The 9,456-nt window shown below is 40.5% G+C and overlaps 1 protein-coding gene across 4 annotated transcripts in view; it reads right to left on the reverse strand.

Annotated features, from left to right (window-relative positions):
* Positions 1 to 9,456, reverse strand: part of CDC42SE2 (CDC42 small effector 2) — a 67,918-nt gene that overhangs the window by 38,536 nt on the left and 19,926 nt on the right. The window contains exon 2 of one of the 4 annotated variants that reach the window (XM_045285144.1): positions 3,370 to 3,455. The exons of the other annotated variants lie outside the window; for them this stretch is intronic. The gene's annotated coding sequence lies outside the window, so the exon portion shown is untranslated. The remainder of the gene's footprint in view (positions 1 to 3,369; positions 3,456 to 9,456) is intronic. 4 annotated transcript variants of the gene reach the window in all.

A 9,456-nucleotide genomic window follows, 5' to 3' on the forward strand; every position in this document is an offset into this window, starting at 1 on the left:
AGGAAGGAAGGAAGGAAGGAAGGAAGGAAGGAAGGAAGGAAGGAAGGAAGGAAGGAAGGAAGGAAGCCTTCACCAAATTCAGACTTGCAGCCTCCTAAACTATAAGAGAATAACTGTATCTGTGAGAGCTATCTACTTATGGTGTTTCCATTACTGCAGCTCCAGCTAACTAAACGTTGCTTTAAAATATTACAAATCAGAACACAATGCTTACCAAAGAAAAGCTTCTAATTCCAAGAAATACTGATCATCACTTTTCAACATATACCTTTTTAGGACAGAGTTCCTTTGATTTCATAATCAGGACAGTAAATGGCACAGCAATCAATCAACTCTAGATAATTAAGCAATGATAACTCAGCATGGATCACTGATGGCACAGTGGCTAAACTAACGGCAAGCAGTTCAAACACACGGGTCCCTTCACATATGAAAGAGCTGGCCACCTGACACAAGATTCACAGCAGTGGAAACCCCTTTGCCCCCGTATCCTGTCCAGGGTTGCTATGACATGGGATCGACTCCCACACAGCGGTTTTCATTTTTCAGAGCACATAAAAACTATGAATAATAAAATCACATTCAACACAAGTAGAAAAATATTCATAGGCTTAAGGTAGTCTATGTGTGCACACACACGCGTGTGTGAATAAACTATTATCACTACCATAGGAATGATATGTGTTGGTCAGGATACTTTTCGTCTCACTCTGGCCAACCAAGCCCAGCCACTTTGTATTCTCTTTCTGATTAGGCTGACATTAGAAAATCATGTTCCATTTCTCATAGACAAAATGGTTCTGAGGTAATCATTCTGACAAGCAGAGACCAAAGAGAAGTCCAGATGATGGGTATTTCTGGGACTAGTCACTGTAAAATCCACCTCACATGTACATTTGAGGTTTGGTTTTTTGAGTCAGTAGTTCTCCCTGTTTGACCCCAAACTGCTTTGAAGTGGGTTTCAATCAAGTGCAGCACAATACAGCAGTCAAGGGACGAGGCCCAGAAGACAGCTGATAGAAGCAGCTCAGAGGAGAAGCCAAGAAGCAGCTTTGGCTCCTTCTTACTGTCATCAAGCCAACGTCGACTCAGAGCAATCCTCAATGGGGTTTCTGAGGCTGGGAATATTCACAGAAGCAGAAAGGTTTCTCTTTCTGAGCTGCTACTGGGTTTGAAGTGCTGACCTTATGGTATGTCACTGCTGAGGGAAAGCAGTATCATGAGACACAAGGAGAGCCTAGGAGAGATCACTGAGACACAGCAACACGAAATAATGGGTAGGGAAGAAGAAATCTGTAAAAGAAGCTGTGTATTATCAAAAAGAGAGGGGGAAGGAAAAGCAGGTAAATGTGTCACTGAAGCCTGCTTCAAGGAGGAAATGGACAAGAGAGCAAAGCTGGAGGAGTACCTGTTCATATGACACGGGGGAGGGGCTGTAAAAATGATTGGATTTACTAGGCTAAAAAGAACGCCAGCGTCCCAGTGGTAAAGCCATGCTCAGAGCAGTTGCTCGCCTGCGGTACAAATGTTTTGCAGCAGACCGGTACCCTGGTGAGCCTTGGTGCAGCAGTCTTCATGCAGCAGTAGGGGAAGAAATCTCAGGGTAGTGGGTAGATGAACCAAAGGAAAGTAGTCAACAAGTGTACATGATGTGTGCATGAAGATATGGTGGGAGAATGAAGAGAAAAGACATCCTTGCAATGAAAAGACCATTGCTCCCCCCACACCTCCAAACCAAAAACTCACTGCCATCCGGTGAAGTCTGAATCAGAGTCCTCAAGGACAGACCAGACCACTCCTGGTGTTTCCAAAGCTGTAAATCTTTACAAGAGTTGAAAGCCTCATCTTTCTCCTGTGGAAGAGCTGGTGGATTCGAACTGCTGACCTGTGGTTAGCAGCTCAACACATAGTCCATTGTGTCACTGGAGCTCCTTTGGAGCCCAAAGATCTGTTCATTTGATTATTCAAAGAAATGTAACATTTTGGCCCAAGTGGTAAAATGAAACATATAAATCACATATGAAAAGCCATCAAGTCAATTCCACCTTACTGCGACTCTTTTGAGGACAGAATCCTACCCTATGGATTTACACACTGTCTGCAGAGCAGCTGGTGGATTTGAAAGACCGACTTTCCAGCTAGCAGCTGAGTCCTTCATACATGTCTATGCTCTGCCAGCGCAGACCAGCAAGCGCCGTACTGCGGGAGAGCAGAGCCCCAAACATGTACGTGAAGTAAAGCGGATCCCCCTTTGTTTCTAACCGCCATCCAAAGCCACGACTCGCAAAGTACGGAGATATGGAAAGCTGTTCTTATAGCCTTACAGGAGAAGATCCTCGGTGACGGCACATGTATATGTGAGCAACGGCATAAACCTGGGTAGTAGTAAGGCATGGATTCAGAATCTTGATTCAACCAGAAGACAAGTACTCAAAGCATACCATGGGGAAAATAACGTCTAAGACTTGTTCAAGGAGGGGAACAGAAAACCCCCCGACATTCTTGCCATAGTTAAAAGTTCAGAACCTCGGACATTCACTCTCAATCAGTCAGGATAAACATTTCTTATGTCACTCAACTCCCAATCGGAGTGACACTCTGTCCGTTGCAAGGTAAATACCGCGAAGGTTAATAAGATGAAACAACAGTTAGGTTTCACTTGCTTCCTCCATCTAAACTTATAAAAAGTAAGCTTAAATTCACTGTATCATAAACACTACTTCTGAGTTGCTGTTTAAAAAGTTTAACTCCATCTGAGGCAAAGACCTTGGCTATTCAGAAGTCATGTGACTACCAGATTTGGAGTTCATAAGAGTATCGACACATCATCAGAAACAGAATTAATGTCATGGAATAATCTGTGTAGAAATATTAAATTTGAACATCATTTTCTGTGTAAGCTCTCAATGAAACACAGTAAAATGTTTTTTAAAAGTCACATGAAATAAAATATATTCTAAAAACTCTATACAAGCAAATGTGTCTTTTTTTTTCCAACAGAAAATATTTCATGTCAGCACTGCTGTAGCACAGACAGATATGAGTTAGCCTTGCTCTCAAATCTATTGCCCAGTTTTTCATCAATATATTTTTCCATTTACTGTAAAGTAGGCAGTTGTTTTTTCTTTATAAGATACCTTTACCAGAAGCCACTGTCAATTATTGACTTTATATTAGGAAATGCTACGTTTTCTTTTTAGCAGTACCCTTTTGAGCACTTAAAATAAATGACTTTTAGTTTACAACCTATAATAAATGCTTCTTTTTACCACCCTTACATTTTCCCAACTCAAATTTCCTTCTGATTTGGAGTGAAGCTATGTCTTATTTTGTACATTTAAAAATATGCATTCTTCTGCTTCCACTTACCACCTTGGGAATGACATAATACCTCCTGTTTCTTTAACATTTGTTTGAAGGATGACTGTCTAAACTAAAATTAACTGTGCTTCTTTCTGTGGAGGCAAAAGAAAAAGAACATACAGTTTTTGTACGTACTTCCATCTGGAAGATATACCTGCTGAAATTTATTTTCAAACCAAGGAGCAGTTTACTACTCCTTGAGCTTACTAACGTATGCCTTACAAGGTGTATGTATGTATACCTTTCAAATAGACCTTGACCATGATACCAGTACATTCTTTGTTTTTTTGGCTTTTTAAAAATCAGCTTCCTTTTGATCCTTGATAAGTGTACATACTTGGAACAGATGTATAAATAAACCTCTTTAGAGAAGTACTGAATTCTCCAAAAAAGATTTCAGCACTGACAGTAGTAATAGATTAGTAGCTACTTTCATTTCTCAAAATTACCTAAAACATGTCCTCTTTTAAAACCTTAGGCTTCTTTTGGTTTCAATTTTAAGATAACAAAAGAAGTGTCACTCTGTGGTAACATCAACATCTAAACTTGGCTTTTACACACAGCTCAGCACATTCCACACATTAATAAGGGGTCAGGCTGGTCTCCAGCACAAGAGGCTGTTTCAAAAGCTCACAGCTTCATGGGATTTTAGAAATGGAATGGATCTTAAACATAACATCATGGAACTTAATTTTTTAATGAGAACGCTTAAAAGGCAAATGGCCTGAAGTGAATGATCTATGACCACTTAAGCTTACATGAATTAAAAGCCCAGTCATGAGTATGGGGAGAAAAGTGGAGTGGCATTATCTGAAAAGATTTTTCCAGCTACAATATTCATCAGCATCAATTCCCCTCTGCTCACTTTCCCCACCAAAATTAAACGCTAATGATAACAAACTTGTATCTTGTGTTGACAGTTTTGCTACTGAAAATGGATAGTCAGGTTCCAGCAGCCCAGCTACAATTCAATAAAGCTGCTTTTAAGGTCAATGTCCAAAGAGACAATGGAAAAGTCTTAACTTGAAAAGCGGACAACGGGGCATCTCTTTTGCAGAACAAATTACTTTTTAAACTTTTTGTTTGATCTGAAATACTTTAACTCATTTCAGATATTGATCATGTTCAGTTTATTTGAGACAGAATCCAAACTTTAAAATATAGAATACCATGACATAAAAGATCTATGCTACTTCTAATGCCATGCTTATTTTTAGCTATATTAGCCCAAGTAAGCAGCAAGCTCCAACATCATCAGTGTTCTCAAGCATAAAATGGATAGCTGTACTGAAAAATTCACAGGTCTGGAATGAGGGTTAAACAAAATGGCATAGGTGAAGGCCTAGGATATATTATACAGAACTATACTTGGGATCTGCCTAGGTATGCACTGTCAGAATACAGTGGCAAAGCAGAAGGAGGTACTACAAACACCTAATGTTTGCTCCACCTAACAGTTGCCAGTTTCTCCACCACATGCAAAATCAATGACCAAGTTCCCATGACCAATAAAGCTTACTTATAGTTGAATCAGCACTATTCCAATGTAGCTAAAAGAAGTCCTATGATTTGTTGTACAAGATTCCTTAAATTTTTTTAAAGAGCTCTTAACTATGTACTTGGGTGTGTGCCTATGTGCTCGGGCAGTTGCTGAACCAGGCGGTTATCACTTATTCTGTGAAATGACTGTCATCTTTCCCATACTTTCATGTAATCACGGTCCAAACTTTTTTTTTTTATGTCAGGCTTCCTGTACTTTGTGCTTTTTGAGATTTACTTATATTGCCTGTTTGCGGAATAGAACCTCCTATATATGTTATAGGTGCTGCCAAGTCCTGAGTGACAGCGACTTTGTACAAGACTGAAACACTCCCCAGTCCTATGACATCCTCAACGGTTATAGCTGAACCCCTTGTTGGTGCCACTGTGTCAATCCATCTCCTTGGCAGTCTTCCTCTTTCTCACTAACCTATTTTACACCCAGTATGATGTCCTTTTCCAAAGACTGTGATGTCTCCCCTGGTAACATGTCCAAATTACTTGAGACGAAGTCTCGCCACCCTCACTTCCTTTTTTTAAAAAATCATTTTATTGGGGGCTGGTACAACATCCTCACTGCTAAGGAGCATCCCTGTTATACTGCTAGGACACATCTGTCAATGATATCCGCCAACACGATAATTCAAATGCATCCATTCTTCATTACTCACTGTCTAGCTTTCACACGCACATTCTGCAAGTGAAAAGACCATGTTTTGGGTCAGGTGCACCTTAGTCTTCAAAGTGACATCCTTGCTCTTCAACACTTTAGAGAGGTCTTGTGTAGCCAATTTGCCCAAAGCAAGACAGCCTTTGAATTCCTGATTGCTGCTTTCATAAACACTGATTGCGGACCAAGAAAAAAATGCAACGCTTAACAACTTCGATCTTTTCTCTTTTTGTCATGATGTTATCTACTGGTCCAGTTGTGAGGATTCTGATTTTGTTTACTGTGAGATGCAATCCATACTGCAAGTCTCTGATCTACTATCAATGCCTTCTTACATTTAAACGTCTTTATTAACAAAGTATACAGAGTTTTAAAAAACCAGTCAGCAAAAGGTAATTTAAAAACGTCCAATTCCTGACCTATCCCTCTGCATTCATGATTGAAATCTTTTGTTTCATCCATCATTAAACAGATAATAAATTTTGCATACAATCCTTAATATGTAAACAAACCAAAAAACCCTAAAAGTCATGTGGTTGTTATTTTTGCCTGAAGTCTTTACAATGACTTTCCAACTTAAAATGTGGAGGCCAAATTTCCCTAAAAGATTGCTAAGTACTAATATCTTCAAATGTTGTAGAGAAGCTATTATATTGTCAGTTCCACTTAGTCACAATGTAATATAAAAAACACTACATACACAAACTTTCAACCATTCAAACAGCAGACAAACAGGAAAACTGGACCATCACTAACCATGTTACCAAATACACAAAATTCTGAAAGAGCCTCAGAGGAGTGTGGTTTTAAGAAACAATTCTAACATGAGAAAAGCAGCAATTAAAAATGTTTAAGATAATTTAAACTACCGTTTAATATGTTTTATATTAGAAGATATACCTTTAAAACAATGAGTTCTTACCTCCTGGCCCTGCTTGATACTCGCCCTCAGGAAGGAAACACAGAAAATATGGGTGCTATAGCAAAAGGTAGTGAAAAAAGCAGATGGTGTGACTATCAGATAAAATAGCATCTGGGAACAGCCATCTAAGTGAGATGTCAACTAAGTCCACACGGAAGAAGCACACCATCACCAGTCACTGAAGGATTGTAAATTATATAATCCAAAATCGAAGGTGTTAGTATCAGAACCTAAATTGTGAGAATCTGGTTTGCAGAAGGCTATGGATAACAGTGATAGTCCATGATAGCCCAAGACACATTTGTGGGCACTACATAGGAAAGAAGCCTCTGTGATCTCCCTCTATCCACAATAGAGTAAGGTTAGGAGCAAAGTGGTTATGAAACAGAGCACCTTGGAGAGATGAATATAGATCAATGGGATAGATAGACCTGATTGAACAGTTAAAACGTTGTCAGTTGATCCCCTCTTTGATGCATGCTAGATCTGATCTGGTTTTCAACTTGTTTTATTTGGTTTGGCTTTTTGTTTGCTCATATTAGGGTTTATCTCAATGGTGTTATGTCATTGGGAGTCACCCTCTTGAAGTTGTATTAAATGTTTTTCTGTATATGAAACCAAGATTGGTGACCCTACTGGGACAGCAAGTAGAATAAGGGTTTTCAGAGGCAGGGGTACAGGTGGGGGTAAGGGGTAGGTAAAAGGGAGATGATGTCAGTCAGAGTCCAGGAAGAAAAAGAATGTTTAGAAATGGATTGTGGCAGCAATTGTACAATACTGCTTGATATGATTGAACTATGGAATGATATATATATTAACTCCCAATTAATAATCTTTTTTCAAGTTACTATCTCAAAAACTCACAGAGGCAGTTCTATACTACTTTCCTATAGGATATACATCAAATCGACTTCATGGCAGTAAGTTTGGTTTTTAGTTTGGAGTTCCAACGAGTTTGATGTACGCTTCCAAGATGCCATTCTGCTCCGTTATTCCCCCACTCCTCCCGAGTATATTCCCTCACACCCTCGGATTCTGCAATTCGCTGCAATGCCCAGGGAAAGGACCCAGACTTTGAGGAAACGTCTCACGTGGTGGTGGGTGCTGTACAGTCCAAATCTGAAGGTCTGGCAAGGGTGGGGTCCAGAGTTAGAAGCCAAAAATGTCCAAAAGGCATATCGTGTCTTCTACCAAAGCTCAGCCAGGAAACAGAGGTATGGCTTTCCTGGTGGGGCGAGTTGTTTTAGCACTGTATAGTAGTACCAGTATACATATTCCATCTACTGAGGTAGAGTCAAATATGCCCCCAAGGAAACCAAGGGCGTGGCTGGGTTCTAATCCCACCCTAATCCTGCCCATTAGTATGGCAGAGAATTCCCTCTAAAATGGGACTATAACCACAGAATTCTATCACATATGAAAGTATGGCTCGAAGGGCCAGATTACACAGTACTTCACCATAACTCAAGCCTTCCTGTAGTGCCTTGGTTCTCCAAGGTGGCTGATCACTTTAATCATTTGGGGATCTGGTGAAAATGTTGACTTCTGGGCTCCTTCCCCCAGAGACTGTGATTCATTAGGTTGCAAATAAATCCTGTATTTTTACCAGATCCTCTGGCTGATTTCAATGACGAGGCAAGTTTGAGAACCGCGGCTTCTGCAAGAAATTGCTCAGTCTTTAGATGCTCAAGCAGCTTCAGCGGCCGCAAGTAAAGGTGACTGTGCTGAAGAATGTGTTGTGAGTAGGGGTTTGTTTAACCGTTCCACAGCTAAGGCAAATTCACAAACATAAAAAGGCTTTTGTCCGAAACATCTGTGCCCTGCTCAAAGATGGGGGCACTCGGCTCCAAGCCAGCAGCACTCACTCAAAGATGGGGGCCAGCTGCATATGATTTGAGTGTCTCTCTCTCCACGGTCCTGCCAATAATCCAAAAAAAATCTCTCACATCCGGTGCCTAAAAAGGTTCACTAACACCTCCTCCAACTCTTCCCATTCCAGAGCTTCAACCTATACCTCATTCCTCTGGTTATGAGGAATGACCCAATTTGTCAAACTTTTAGAAGTCTGTTCCTGTGTTAGTTCCTCAAGCATGAGAGAACCATTTCAGGTAGATTCAAGGCCCTGAGTAATAGGTAGGTAATAGTAAATTGGACATTAGCAACCCTGGTTTGTTTGTACTAATAAGAATGGGATGAGGTGAGATCCCCTTCTTAATGTTTCCAGAGCTACTAGAAAGCTTGCATCAACAAAAGTTAATTAGAAAAAAAAAAAAATCCCCCAGGACAGATGAGACTGGTATGCAATCCTAATGAGGCGTGGCTTCCTTCCTCTCCACTTCATCAAGGCTGGATGCTTAGTTTTTAATGCTCCAGTTTCATCAGGTAAATCCTCTAGTTTCCTGGTTAGGTATTTTGCCCATTTTCCTTTTGCTCCTAGTTACAGCCGGACTGTGTTGCTCAACAAAGATAACGCTAAAATCCTGACCCCACGGTACTATCTATTCACAGGAGGGCTTTCTTCCCGGAGTGGGGTAACCCTGTAAAACTGACGGCCTTGTGGAAAAGGAGAGGCGCACACACGGGGAAGTTGGGCATTTGAAGGTTCATCTACAAGCCAAGGAACATCGGCATTGGCTCAGGCTTCCAGAAGCTGCAAGGAACTAGGAAGGCTCTTCCCAAGAGCGACTACAGTCTAGCTCACACTTAGGACGCATTTTATTTTTAAATTATTTTATTGAGGGCTCATACATTTATCACAGTCCATACATACATCCATTGAGTCAAGCACCTATGTACACCTGTTGCCCTCATCAATCTCAAAACATTTGCTCTCTACCTTAGCCCTCAATATCATTTGCTCATTTTCCCCCTCCCTCCTGAACCCTTCATAATTCATAAATTATAGATTTGTCATAAGTTACACTGTCCGACGTCTCCCTCCGCCCTCTTCTCTGCTGTCCAT

The sequence above is a fragment of the Echinops telfairi genome, unplaced genomic scaffold (assembly GCF_000313985.2).
Source record: "Echinops telfairi isolate 266 unplaced genomic scaffold, ASM31398v2 ScPeMD7_7469;HRSCAF=8507_1, whole genome shotgun sequence".
In the NCBI taxonomy this organism is placed as follows: Eukaryota; Metazoa; Chordata; class Mammalia; order Afrosoricida; family Tenrecidae; genus Echinops; species Echinops telfairi.